Genomic DNA, 14,707 nt, shown 5'->3' with positions numbered 1-14,707 from the left:
ATCTCTCCCCACCTGCTCCTGCTTCCTACACCACACCAAGTTGTTCTTCTTAATAATAATAATAATACATTTATTTTGGGGGGCCGCCTTTCATAACACCCAAGGACACCTTACAGGGGCATAGGGGCAATATAGGGAACAATTTAAACAGTGGATGATATGAAGATCTCATGTCAAAAATAATTGTGATAAATGAGACAGAACTGGCCTGTCTGTGAGCACATTTTATGTTGGTTTGGTTCTTCTGATAAAGGTGTGAATATCTAAATAATATACCAACATATGCTATTGTCATTAGTTCTGTCCCTGTTCTTAAAGCTAAGGCATTGCTAAATTAACAACTCTTGGCTTACAGAGTGGTAACATGAGACCGATTTTTATATATAAAATATAAATGTATTTTAATTTTATAATTTATTTATAATTTATTTTAAATATTAACAATATAATAAAATAAATGGAAATATATACACCGGCAAATATTTAATATAAATACCGTGTGTGTGTGTGTGTGTGTGTGTGTGTGTGTGTGTGTGTGTGTGTGTGTATATAGCTATTGCTTTATCTGATTAATGTTATTTTCATATTAAAGTCCATGATTATAAGTATGCAGTATCATAACTACATCTTTGATGTTTATAAAAAACCAAACCGTTTGAGAATTGGTTGAAAATTGAGCAAGCTATGGTTATTTAAATAGTAAACCATAATGTGAATGAGAGAACTGCCTGTGGCAAGATGGCGGCCAAGTGGCAACGTCGGTCTCCATTGGCCAGCAGCGCGGGTGAGTCATCTCGTATATCTATGGCCAAGCGGCTCTGTGTTTACAATAGCCCCGCCTCTCCCCACCTCTCCTGCTCAGAGATCAGCTGCTGGGCTGTCAGAAGAGGGGGAGGAAAAGAGAGGCTCCGTTTTTTATTATTATATAGAGTCGTTTTCAATTTGTTTTAAAGCTCAATAAATAACAAAGAAGACCTTTGACCGGCACTTTTCAAATTTTCTCCGGAAGATTTAAACTTTAACGGACAAAAAAAATCGAACCTCTGCCGCACGGTCCCCTCGTCCCTTGGAAGAGGCGGAGAGGTGGGTGTTTCTCATCTGCTGGTGGACTACCGGCAGGGCCGCCCCTCCCTACAGGCCAATCACGCAGGCTGCATGGGGCCCCGCCCAGAGGGCCTCAGCTGCTGTGCGCAGTTCTCCGCTCAGTTCTCCCCCCCCCCGCGAGAGTGAGAGGTGACAAGGGGAGCACGTCTGTAACCCGACACCGTTGCAATGAATCGACATCTGACCAATCACGGCTTTGATACCACGAGTGCAGGTGAAGAGATGTCGGTGAAAAAACAGTTTCAGTCCGGAGCAAGCAAGAGGGGAAAAAAACAAAACATGAAGAAACTAGAGCATCACTCGAAGGTGGGTTATTGTATGAGTCAAATGTACAACTTGCAAATGTTGTATAAGTCAAATTGCCAATTGCCATATTAAAACATCAGCTGCAATTCACGACATGAAGAAGGCAGTCTCTGCAGAGCATACAGGCTAATGGAGATGCAGTTATTTCCAGCATTCTTTATTTACCAATCATTCAAGTATGTTATGCCTTTATCTGCTAATGTAGAGGAGGAAGAGTGATGCACTGTCTGTCTAGATGGCTTACATAACAGTTAAAGTTTACAGCCTAAAAAACATGGAGCATTTGTTCCCCTCTTATTCATTTTTATGTCAATTTGCACATTTCATGGTGATGGTCAGCCTCTCGCCTTAACTCCTAACAGTCATCGCCATGTCAACCACAACACAGAGAAATACTGATGTGTGTGTGTGTGTGTGTGTGTGTGTGTGTGTGTGTGTGTGTGTGTGTGTGTGTGTGTGGTGTGTGTTGTGTGTGTGTGTGTGTGTGTGGTGTGTGTGTGTGTGTGTGTGTGTGGTGTGTGTGTGTGTGTGTGTGTGTGTGTGTGTGTGTGTGTGTGTGTGTGGTGTGTTGATACATTGCTGACAGAGGGAACTACATTTGAATACAGATTTAAGAATATCAGTTTTTGAGCATGTCATAAGCATGTTTTGTCTCGACTATATTACAACTATATTATAATAAAATAATATAGTATTTATATTATTGAATTGATTATTATTATTATTAGTAGAAGTAGTTTATTTGCATTAATTATATTTTAATCTTTTTGAGGCTATTATTTTGGCAGGAAATGCAGACGTATTCACCTGTAAACGCATACTGGACGACATACATGCACATTTACCATTTACCTCACTGTATAAAAAAGTAACTGTGTTGATAATAATAATAAACAGGAATTATATTTGCAAAGTAGCTTACTTTGTTTCCAAAACATTTTTTTTCACTCCTGTCGGTTGGGGGGGGGGGGCCTCATCTCACAATGTCGCTTGGGGCCCCAAGTTGGCCAGGGCCCTGACTACAGGAGAGATTTACAGCAGGAGAACACGCTTGCCTCGGGGAGGGAGAAAAAGAGCCAGAGCGTCCACAGCATGGATGTATAATAAGAACTGGATACAGCGTGGGAGGCGGGGCCTCATTCATTCCTATGAGAGTTGCTCATTGGCGCATGATGACAAAATTGGCCCAACTTTTGAGAGAGTGAAACGTCACAGATTACCCGGCATGCCTGAGAAGTACCCGTGTGTGCACTCATAGAGCAATCGCAACTTTGACCACGCCGCCCAAAATGCTCGTTCACATTAAGCACGTGAATTTGCGTACACGTAACAGCACCGCGCGTTCATTTCATTTCAATTCAAACCTTTATTTATTCAGATTGGTCCCATTGAGATCATAGATCTCTTTTTCAAGGGAGGACCTGCAGCATATAGGTTCCACATGAAACATAAAACAATAAAGGACATTATACATTATATTTACAGGATACATAGTTATAGACATTTACAAGTGCCCATTGTAGCAAGCATTTCATTTTGCCCTAGCTTTTAAAAACATGCAGAGGAATGAGATTGCTCAGTTTCAATTCTTGCTGAAGATTGTTCCAAGCAAGTGGAGCTGCGCACATAAAAGCTGTCTTACCGAAGACAGTCCTTGCTCTTGGCACATCCAACAAGACCACATCATGTGACCTCAGACAATAGCTGCTTGCAACTCTGTGTGTTATCAGCGAGCAGATATAATACGGGACAGCATTGTACTGGATATTAATTAACGAGGCGGCAGTTAGCAGCTAGCGGCTAACTAGTAAATTATGCTAAGATTACACATCAGTCGTTATGTACTTTTATATTACGCTGACATCAGGATCTAGTGATATCCAAGCAACAGAGCTTCATTTAGCATGATGCTTGTGTGGGTTGTACATGAAACCACTTGGTAATATATAAAAATGTATATGTTGAAGCCATTGACTGTATATATAAAGGTTGAAGCCTATTATGATCAATTGTGAGTTAAAACTTTATCTAAAAAGTAAAGCTGATGATGGATTACTGGTGGAGTTAATATAACAATAGCCTATTTCTTTTTGAAATGTGATGGAGTAAAAGGATAGTAACTGTGATTATTCATGTTAAGTAGCCCACAAGTAACTAAAACAATTGCAAGTGCAATAGAAGCTACAGGAACGTTAATCTACGTCGGTAATATTAACTTTATTTAATACAACATTTACGGTACAAGATTTACATCATACAGCCCATGTACAGTAGTATAATATTTTACAAATGATGAATTACAGCAAACATGTGCAATATATCCATTATTACAGCTCCGTGGGCTGGCAGTAGTAAGGCGATATGGTCCGTTGTTGTTGTGCATCCATGGGTAAAGAGAAACTCATGTAGTGCTGAACACGTAACATGAACGGCACGTTCATGTTACGTGTTCAGTACTACATGAGTTTCTCCCGGCACGGGCGGCGCCGTTCCCGTGCGTTAGATGCACGTTCATAATGCCGAGGGAAATAACTCAGAATAACGTTATTAGCACATTTTTACAAACTTGAGGAACGAATGTTTTAATAAGGGCTACACAAACGTTCATACTGGGTAGTTTATTTAGTTTAAAAAAAGTATCCAACGAGTTACAGACCACTCTTTCCCAAGTAAGTCAGTGTTTCCGGGCCTGGCAACCTAAAGGAAGTGTAGTACCGCCGTTTGACCAGCATGAATATTCTCATCAGACTCCGGCGCCACTTCCTGGAGGCTTGGTCCACAGCGGAGAATAAACAGAAGCAACGATGCGCGGGAAGTCTTCTTCGCTGCTTTTGTGGCAGGAGTAACATTACATTAGATGTCACTTGTAAGTCGCTTTTATCCAAAGCGACTTACACACTCAATACTGTGGGCAATCCCCACAGGAGCAATTTGGGGTGAAGTGTCTTGGTGACACAACGACATGCTGACTGCAGTGGGGTTTGAACCTGTGACCCCCTGATCCGAACACCTACGCACAACCCACTGCGCCACGCGCCTCCCGAGTACAGCGCCACTTACAGGCCCGGCATATGTACTACAGCATCTTCAGCGCTTTTGAGCGGTCTCGTTGTGAACGGACACGCTTCTGGTGCCTATTGTGTGTGGACGGAAGACTTTTGATATCGATTTCGGTCCGTTTGCGTTATCGTCCTCGTGTGGCTCCAGCCTAAGTGCCCTAGGCTAACATTCACTGGGGGCCCCCCGGAGCGGAGCAAGGCAACGAAACTTAAGATAAGAAGCAGCATTTTACGGCGTGTGCATGGGGCCGCCTTGAGGGGGTTTCCCGACATGTCGTTGCAGTAAATTAAAGGGTGTTTCATGTTGTCGTTGCTGTGGACCTTCTTAATCTACCTTCTTTGGGGGCCCCCTTCTGGTCCGGGGCCCCAAGCAGTTGCCTGCCTTGCCTGTTCGCAAGCGGCGCCCCTGCTTACACTGCATTATTACATTTAGCTTGCGCTTTCTTTACAAAGATAAATGCAAAAGTGCAATAAACCATAAAGAAACAACCCAAAAATAGTGTAATAAAAATAGTTTTTAATAAGCCAAATCATTGTTAGTGCGAATAGTGCATTGGCGTTAAATAATAATAATAATAATAATAATAATAATATTCAAGAAAGCCAAAAGTGCTTGCATACAGAAGTGACGTTTTTAATCATTTGAATTGTATTTTTTCAATATATAACGGTGCAGTTTTTTTTACTTATTTGGAAATAAAACTTTAGGACTTTTAGCATTCCTCTCTCCCTTTGAGTCTCGTAAAGCCTGGGACTGCCTGAGCTGTGTGTATCCAGCTGTAGACGTGAACACACGAACACACAAACACACACCCAGTGAACAATAAGTCTGTGGACCAAGAAAACAGAGTCCGGAGAGTGTTTGCACTCAAAGTTTGTGCCCAGGACAACCGGGCCTGCGTCACAGCCCTTCACATCCTGGTGTGCCACAACACCATCATCTTTATTTCACGTAGTTAATGTTTGATTTATGGTTAATGTTGCACGGAGGGAATTCCAGACACACCTTAAGCTGCTGACTTGACTTCCCGCTGGGCAGTCAGAGGAGTGTGTTTGACTTTGAGCTGCTTGAGAGTTTATATATACAGTCTATGCTTGAGAGTCACACAAACAGGATTTGGGTTTGTATTTCCTCTCCGTGCTGAACAGATTCCTCTCGTGACACCCTGCTGGTCGGTTGCCACGCTGAGTCTGCTGCACATTCCTTTGGTCTTATATTGGCATGCTTTCCTCCTTCACCTGGGAGACACAATGCAGCGTTTACAGGAAACTACTGCCTCTGCTTTTCATTCAACACAAGGGTTATTAAATGTGACCCGCTAAACATGCTGACAACCTGCTGGAAAAAAGTCCTGGCAGGGAAATAAAAACAACATATTCCAAATTATGTAAAGCAAAAATGTAATCCCTTCAAAATCCTTTAGTGTTTGTGAGCAGTTTCCTGCAGGATATTTTTAAGGATTCAAATAGATTTTTTCTCTTACTTTGGTGTTTGCGGTAAAATTGGTTTTAACTGCTATTAGATTAACACAAAAACCATTAATCATCACCACATTTCATTTAACACCCTTTCAAACTGTACATATTCAGACTACTGGTATACATGAACATCTGCGGTAAATATACAAAGAATAGACACTGAACATGTATTGTGGTGTGCCAGGTGTGATCCATGTGGGGGGATGGGCACATAAGGGGGGGTGGACACATCTTATTATATAGAGTCGTTTTCAATTTGTTTTAAAGCTCAATAAATAACAAAGAAGACCTTTGACCGGCACTTTTCAAATTTTCTCCGGAAGATTTAAACTTTAACGGACAAAAAAAATCGAACCTCTGCCGCACGGTCCCCTCGTCCCTTGGAAGAGGCGGAGAGGTGGGTGTTTCTCATCTGCTGGTGGACTACCGGCAGGGCCGCCCCTCCCTACAGGCCAATCACGCAGGCTGCATGGGGCCCCGCCCAGAGGGCCTCAGCTGCTGTGCGCAGTTCTCCGCTCAGTTCTCCCCCCCCCGCGAGAGTGAGAGGTGACAAGGGGAGCACGTCTGTAACCCGACACCGTTGCAATGAATCGACATCTGACCAATCACGGCTTTGATACCACGAGTGCAGGTGAAGAGATGTCGGTGAAAAAACAGTTTCAGTCCGGAGCAAGCAAGAGGGGAAAAAAACAAAACATGAAGAAACTAGAGCATCACTCGAAGGTGGGTTATTGTATGAGTCAAATGGACAACTTGCAAATGTTGAATAAGTCAAATTGCCAATTGCCATATTAAAACATCAGCTGCAATTCACGACATGAAGAAGGCAGTCTCTGCAGAGCATACAGGCTAATGGAGATGCAGTTATTTCCAGCATTCTTTATTTACCAATCATTCAAGTATGTTATGCCTTTTATCTGCTAATGTAGAGGAGGAAGAGTGATACACTGTCTGTCTAGATGGCTTACATAACAGTTAAAGTTTACAGCCTAAAAAACATGGAGCATTTGTTCCCCTCTTATTCATTTTTATGTCAATTTGCACATTTCATGGTGATGGTCAGCCTCTCGCCTTAACTCCTAACAGTCATCGCCATGTCAACCACAACACAGAGAAATACTGATGTGTGTGTGTGTGTGTGTGTGTGTGTGTGGTGTGTGTGTGTGTGTGTGTGTGTGTGTGTGTGTGTGTGTGTGTGTGTGTGTGTGTGTGTGTGTGTGTGTGTGTGTGTGTGTGTGTGTGTGTGTGTGTGTGTTGATACATTGCTGACAGAGGGAACTACATTTGAATACAGATTTAAGAAATATCAGTTTTTGAGCATGTCATAAGCATGTTTTGTCTCGACTATATTACAACTATATTATAATAAAATAATATAGTATTTATATTATTGAATTGATTATTATTATTAGTAGAAGTAGTTTATTTGCATTAATTATATTTTAATCTTTTTGAGTTACACAATGTGTCCTACATGTAGAAAGCTATTTCCTGCAATTGAATACTGGTCTTTATTATCACAAATCCTTTATTCGTCCCACAGTTGGGACATTTGCATTTTAATAGCAAAGGGAACAATGCAGATAAAAGGCAAAATAAAATAAGTAGACTGTCATCCACCCCAAAAAAAATCTCAAATAATATGCATGGTAAAAAAATACAAGTAGCAGCAATATAAAAGCTAGGAAACATTACATTACATTTAGCTGACGCTTTTATCCAAAGCGACTTACAATAAGTGCATTCGACCAAGAAGATATAACTACAATACATACAAGTGGTAAAGAAGCAGCCAGTAATAAGAAGTATTACATTGTAAATAAAAGTATATATACTGCACAGTTTTATTACAGTTATATGTGAAAGTGCTTACACTCAGGCCCCGGTCACACGAGAACGATAACGGTCGTATCTGCTACAGTTCACGATCAGATAGACGGTTCGGTCACACGAGGCCGACATGGAAACGCAGAAAACGATGGTGGGTAGATCTGCGGCCGAAACGCTCTGGGGGGCCAACCATAGATATATATAAACACTAGATGGCTCATGGGAGATTTTCCAGCGTAGCTGACCTGCCGCCATCTTGCCACAGTCAACAGTTACTCTGATTTGCGTTATGGTAGCTGTTGTAAGGTGAGTGATCTGCACAAAAATACTCTTAACTCTCTGAAATCTTGACTGATTTACAAACGGTTTGGTTTATTAGAAACATTATTAGCATGGCTATGATACAGGATGCTTGGACATGTTGAAATTGCAGCTTTTCTTTGTGTATGTGGTTGTATTTATTAGCTGGCTAATAACAAGAGGCTGTGAGTGAGACCTAGTATTACAAAGTTGACCCAGCAACTTTACACCAGTGGGAGAGGCAGAACTGCTCTTTCTTTTCAACATAACTTAAGTTACACATGATTTCTTCCAAGTGGTTTGGCTTGTTAAAAACATCTTGCATTATGATACAGGAATTTGCTGGCTTTGTGTTTACAGAAGTACCTGACTATGCCGGACTTTTGTGCATCCTACGGATGTTTAATGGCGAATCGCTATCACTGGGAACATATATCGCCAACTACTATGTATTTATTAAATATTCATGTTCCATGAGACGCAGCACTATGTTCCCCACATATGTTTATGTTTGCTCAGTCTAATAAACCCATAACATGGTTGTGAAAGAATACCAAAGCTGAGGCTGGATGATGATTGATTGTTGGTGTGCCATGTGTCACCGTGTGTCTTATTGGTTTTGTGTTATACTGTATTTTATTGTGTGCAGCTGGTCCTTATCTCCAAGACACATTTAAAACAAATAACCTTGAACCTTGAAGCCCCATCTCTCCCCACCTGCTCCTGCTTCCTACACCACACCAAGTTGTTCTTCTTAATAATAATAATAATACATTTATTTTGGGGGGCCGCCTTTCATAACACCCAAGGACACCTTACAGGGGCATAGGGGCAATATAGGGAACAATTTAAACAGTGGATGATATGAAGATCTCATGTCAAAAATAATTGTGATAAATGAGACAGAACTGGCCTGTCTGTGAGCACATTTTATGTTGGTTTGGTTCTTCTGATAAAGGTGTGAATATCTAAATAATATACCAACATATGCTATTGTCATTAGTTCTGTCCCTGTTCTTAAAGCTAAGGCATTGCTAAATTAACAACTCTTGGCTTACAGAGTGGTAACATGAGACCGATTTTTATATATAAAATATAAATGTATTTTAATTTTATAATTTATTTATAATTTATTTTAAATATTAACAATATAATAAAATAAATGGAAATATATACACCGGCAAATATTTAATATAAATACCGTGTGTGTGTGTGTGTGTGTGTGTGTGTGTGTGTGTGTGTGTGTGTGTGTGTGTGTGTGTGTGTATATAGCTATTGCTTTATCTGATTAATGTTATTTTCATATTAAAGTCCATGATTATAAGTATGCAGTATCATAACTACATCTTTGATGTTTATAAAAAACCAAACCGTTTGAGAATTGGTTGAAAATTGAGCAAGCTATGGTTATTTAAATAGTAAACCATAATGTGAATGAGAGAACTGCCTGTGGCAAGATGGCGGCCAAGTGGCAACGTCGGTCTCCATTGGCCAGCAGCGCGGGTGAGTCATCTCGTATATCTATGGCCAAGCGGCTCTGTGTTTACAATAGCCCCGCCTCTCCCCACCTCTCCTGCTCAGAGATCAGCTGCTGGGCTGTCAGAAGAGGGGGAGGAAAAGAGAGGCTCCGTTTTTTATTATTATATAGAGTCGTTTTCAATTTGTTTTAAAGCTCAATAAATAACAAAGAAGACCTTTGACCGGCACTTTTCAAATTTTCTCCGGAAGATTTAAACTTTAACGGACAAAAAAAATCGAACCTCTGCCGCACGGTCCCCTCGTCCCTTGGAAGAGGCGGAGAGGTGGGTGTTTCTCATCTGCTGGTGGACTACCGGCAGGGCCGCCCCTCCCTACAGGCCAATCACGCAGGCTGCATGGGGCCCCGCCCAGAGGGCCTCAGCTGCTGTGCGCAGTTCTCCGCTCAGTTCTCCCCCCCCCCCGCGAGAGTGAGAGGTGACAAGGGGAGCACGTCTGTAACCCGACACCGTTGCAATGAATCGACATCTGACCAATCACGGCTTTGATACCACGAGTGCAGGTGAAGAGATGTCGGTGAAAAAACAGTTTCAGTCCGGAGCAAGCAAGAGGGGAAAAAAACAAAACATGAAGAAACTAGAGCATCACTCGAAGGTGGGTTATTGTATGAGTCAAATGTACAACTTGCAAATGTTGTATAAGTCAAATTGCCAATTGCCATATTAAAACATCAGCTGCAATTCACGACATGAAGAAGGCAGTCTCTGCAGAGCATACAGGCTAATGGAGATGCAGTTATTTCCAGCATTCTTTATTTACCAATCATTCAAGTATGTTATGCCTTTTATCTGCTAATGTAGAGGAGGAAGAGTGATGCACTGTCTGTCTAGATGGCTTACATAACAGTTAAAGTTTACAGCCTAAAAAACATGGAGCATTTGTTCCCCTCTTATTCATTTTTATGTCAATTTGCACATTTCATGGTGATGGTCAGCCTCTCGCCTTAACTCCTAACAGTCATCGCCATGTCAACCACAACACAGAGAAATACTGATGTGTGTGTGTGTGTGTGTGTGTGTGTGTGTGTGTGTGTGTGTGTGTGTGTGTGTGTGTGTGTGTGTGTGTGTGTGTGTGTGTGTGTGTGTGTGTGTGTGTGTGTGTGTGTGTGTGTGTGTGTGTGTGTGTGTGTGTGTGTGTGTGTGTGTGTGTGTGTGTTGATACATTGCTGACAGAGGGAACTACATTTGAATACAGATTTAAGAAATATCAGTTTTTGAGCATGTCATAAGCATGTTTTGTCTCGACTATATTACAACTATATTATAATAAAATAATATAGTATTTATATTATTGAATTGATTATTATTATTATTAGTAGAAGTAGTTTATTTGCATTAATTATATTTTAATCTTTTTGAGGCTATTATTTTGGCAGGAAATGCAGACGTATTCACCTGTAAACGCATACTGGACGACATACATGCACATTTACCATTTACCTCACTGTATAAAAAAGTAACTGTGTTGATAATAATAATAAACAGGAATTATATTTGCAAAGTAGCTTACTTTGTTTCCAAAACATTTTTTTTCACTCCTGTCGGTTGGGGGGGGGGGGGCCTCATCTCACAATGTCGCTTGGGGCCCCAAGTTGGCCAGGGCCCTGACTACAGGAGAGATTTACAGCAGGAGAACACGCTTGCCTCGGGGAGGGAGAAAAAGAGCCAGAGCGTCCACAGCATGGATGTATAATAAGAACTGGATACAGCGTGGGAGGCGGGGCCTCATTCATTCCTATGAGAGTTGCTCATTGGCGCATGATGACAAAATGGCCCAACTTTTGAGAGAGTGAAACGTCACAGATTACCCGGCATGCCTGAGAAGTACCCGTGTGTGCACTCATAGAGCAATCGCAACTTTGACCACGCCGCCCAAAATGCTCGTTCACATTAAGCACGTGAATTTGCGTACACGTAACAGCACCGCGCGTTCATTTCATTTCAATTCAAACCTTTATTTATTCAGATTGGTCCCATTGAGATCATAGATCTCTTTTTCAAGGGAGACCTGCAGCATATAGGTTCCACATGAAACATAAAACAATAAAGGACATTATACATTATATTTACAGGATACATAGTTATAGACATTTACAAGTGCCCATTGTATCAGCAAGCATTTCATTTTGCCTAGCTTTAAAAACATGCAGAGGAATGAGATTGCTCAGTTTCAATTCTTGCTGAAGATTGTTCCAAGCAAGTGGAGCTGCGCACATAAAAGCTGTCTTACCGAAGACAGTCCTTGCTCTTGGCACATCCAACAAGACCACATCATGTGACCTCAGACAATAGCTGCTTGCAACTCTGTGTGTTATCAGCGAGCAGATATAATACGGGACAGCATTGTACTGGATTTATATTAACGAGGCGGCAGTTAGCAGCTAGCGGCTAACTAGTAAATTATGCTAAGTTACACATCAGTCGTTATGTACTTTTATATTACGCTGACATCAGGATCTAGTGATATCCAAGCAACAGAGCTTCATTTAGCATGATGCTTGTGTGGGTTGTACATGAAACCACTTGGTAATATATAAAAATGTATATGTTGAAGCCATTGACTGTATATATAAAGGTTGAAGCCTATTATGATCAATTGTGAGTTAAAACTTTATCTAAAAAGTAAAGCTGATGATGGATTACTGGTGGAGTTAATATAACAATAGCCTATTTCTTTTTGAAATGTGATGGAGTAAAAGGATAGTAACTGTGATTATTCATGTTAAGTAGCCCACAAGTAACTAAAACAATTGCAAGTGCAATAAGAAGCTACAGGAACGTTAATCTACGTCGGTAATATTAACTTTATTTAATACAACATTTACGGTACAAGATTTACATCATACAGCCCATGTACAGTAGTATAATATTTTACAAATGATGAATTACAGCAAACATGTGCAATATATCCATTATTACAGCTCCGTGGGCTGGCAGTAAGGCGATATGGTCCGTTGTTGTTGTGCATCCATGGGTAAAGAGAAACTCATGTAGTGCTGAACACGTAACATGAACGGCACGTTCATGTTACGTGTTCAGTACTACATGAGTTTCTCCCGGCACGGGCGGCGCGGTCCCGTGCGTTAGATGCACGTTCATAATGCCGAGGGAAATAACTCAGAATAACGTTATTAGCACATTTTTACAACTTGAGGAACGAATGTTTTTAATAAGGGCTACACAAACGTTCATACTGGGTAGTTTATTTAGTTTAAAAAAAAGTATCCAACGAGTTACAGACCACTCTTTCCCAATGTAAGTCAGTGTTTCCGGGCCTGGCAACCTAAAGGAAGTGTAGTACCGCCGTTTGACCAGCATGAATATTCTCATCAGACTCCGGCGCACTTCCTGGAGGCTTGGTCCACAGCGGAGAATAAACAGAAGCAACGATGCGCGGGAAGTCTTCTTCGCTGCTTTTGTGGCAGGAGTACATTACATTACATGTCACTTGTTAGACGCTTTTATCCAAAGCGACTTACACACTCAATACTGTGGGCAATCCCCACAGGAGCAATTTGGGGTGAAGTGTCTTGCCCAGGGACACAACGACATGCTGACTGCAGCGGGGTTTGAACCTGTGACCCCCTGATCCGAACACCTACGGACAACCCACTACGCCACGCGCCTCCCGAGTACAGCGCCACTTACAGGCCCGGCATATGTACTACAGCATCTTCAGCGCTTTTGAGCGGTCTCGTGTGAACGGACACGCTTCTGGTGCCTATTGTGTGTGGACGGAAGACTTTTGATATCGATTTCGGTCCGTTTGCGTTATCGTCCTCGTGTGGCTCCAGCCTAAGTGCCCTAGGCTAACATTCACTGGGGGCCCCCCGGAGCAGAGCAAGGCAACGAAACTTAAGATAGGAAGCAGCATTTTACGGCGTTTTTACGGCGCATGGGGCCGCCTTGAGGGGGTTTCCCGACATGTCGTTGCAGTAAATTAAAGGGTGTTTCATGTTGTCGTTGCTGTGGACCTTCTTAATCTACCTTCTTTGGGGGCCCCCTTCTGGTCCGGGGCCCCAAGCAGTTGCCTGCCTTGCCTGTCCGCAAGCGGCGGCCCTGCTTACACTGCATTATTACATTTAGCTTGCGCTTTCTTTACAAAGATAAATGCAAAAAGTGCAATAAACCATAAAGAAACAAACCCAAAAATAGTGTAATAAAAATAGTTTTTAATAAGCCAAATCATTGTTAGTGCGAATAGTGCATTGGCGTTAAATAATAATAATAATAATAATAATAATAATATTCAAGAAAGCCAAAAGTGCTGCATACAGAAGTGACGTTTTTAATCATTTGAATTGTATTTTTTCAATATATAACGGTGCAGTTTTTTTTACTTATTTGGAAATAAAACTTTAGGACTTTTAGCATTCCTCTCTCCCTTTGAGTCTCGTAAAGCCTGGGACTGCCTGAGCTGTGTGTATCCAGCTGTAGACGTGAACACACGAACACACAAACACACACCCAGTGAACAATAAGTCTGTGGACCAAGAAAACAGAGTCCGGAGAGTGTTTGCACTCAAAGTTTGTGCCCAGGACAACCGGGCCTGCGTCACAGCCCTTCACATCCTGGTGTGCCACAACACCATCATCTTTATTTCACGTAGTTAATGTTTGATTTATGGTTAATGTTGCACGGAGGGAATTCCAGACACACCTTAAGCTGCTGACTTGACTTCCCGCTGGGCAGTCAGAGGAGTGTGTTTGACTTTGAGCTGCTTGAGAGTTTATATATACAGTCTATGCTTGAGAGTCACACAAACAGGATTTGGGTTTGTATTTCCTCTCCGTGCTGAACAGATTCCTCTCGTGACACCCTGCTGGTCGGTTGCCACGCTGAGTCTGCTGCACATTCCTTTGGTCTTATATTGGCATGCTTTCCTCCTTCACCTGGGAGACACAATGCAGCGTTTACAGGAAACTACTGCCTCTGCTTTTCATTCAACACAAAGGGTTATTAAATGTGACCCGCTAAACATGCTGACAACCTGCTGGAAAAAAGTCCTGGCAGGGAAATAAAAACAACATATTCCAAATTATGTAAAGCAAAAATGTAATCCCTTCAAAATCCTTTAGTGTTTGTGAGCAGTT

Source organism: Pseudochaenichthys georgianus, chromosome 22 (assembly GCF_902827115.2).
Source record: "Pseudochaenichthys georgianus chromosome 22, fPseGeo1.2, whole genome shotgun sequence".
Lineage (NCBI taxonomy): Eukaryota > Metazoa > Chordata > Actinopteri > Perciformes > Channichthyidae > Pseudochaenichthys > Pseudochaenichthys georgianus.
The sequence above is the reverse complement of the archived record's forward strand: the minus strand, read 5'-3'. Positions refer to the sequence as shown.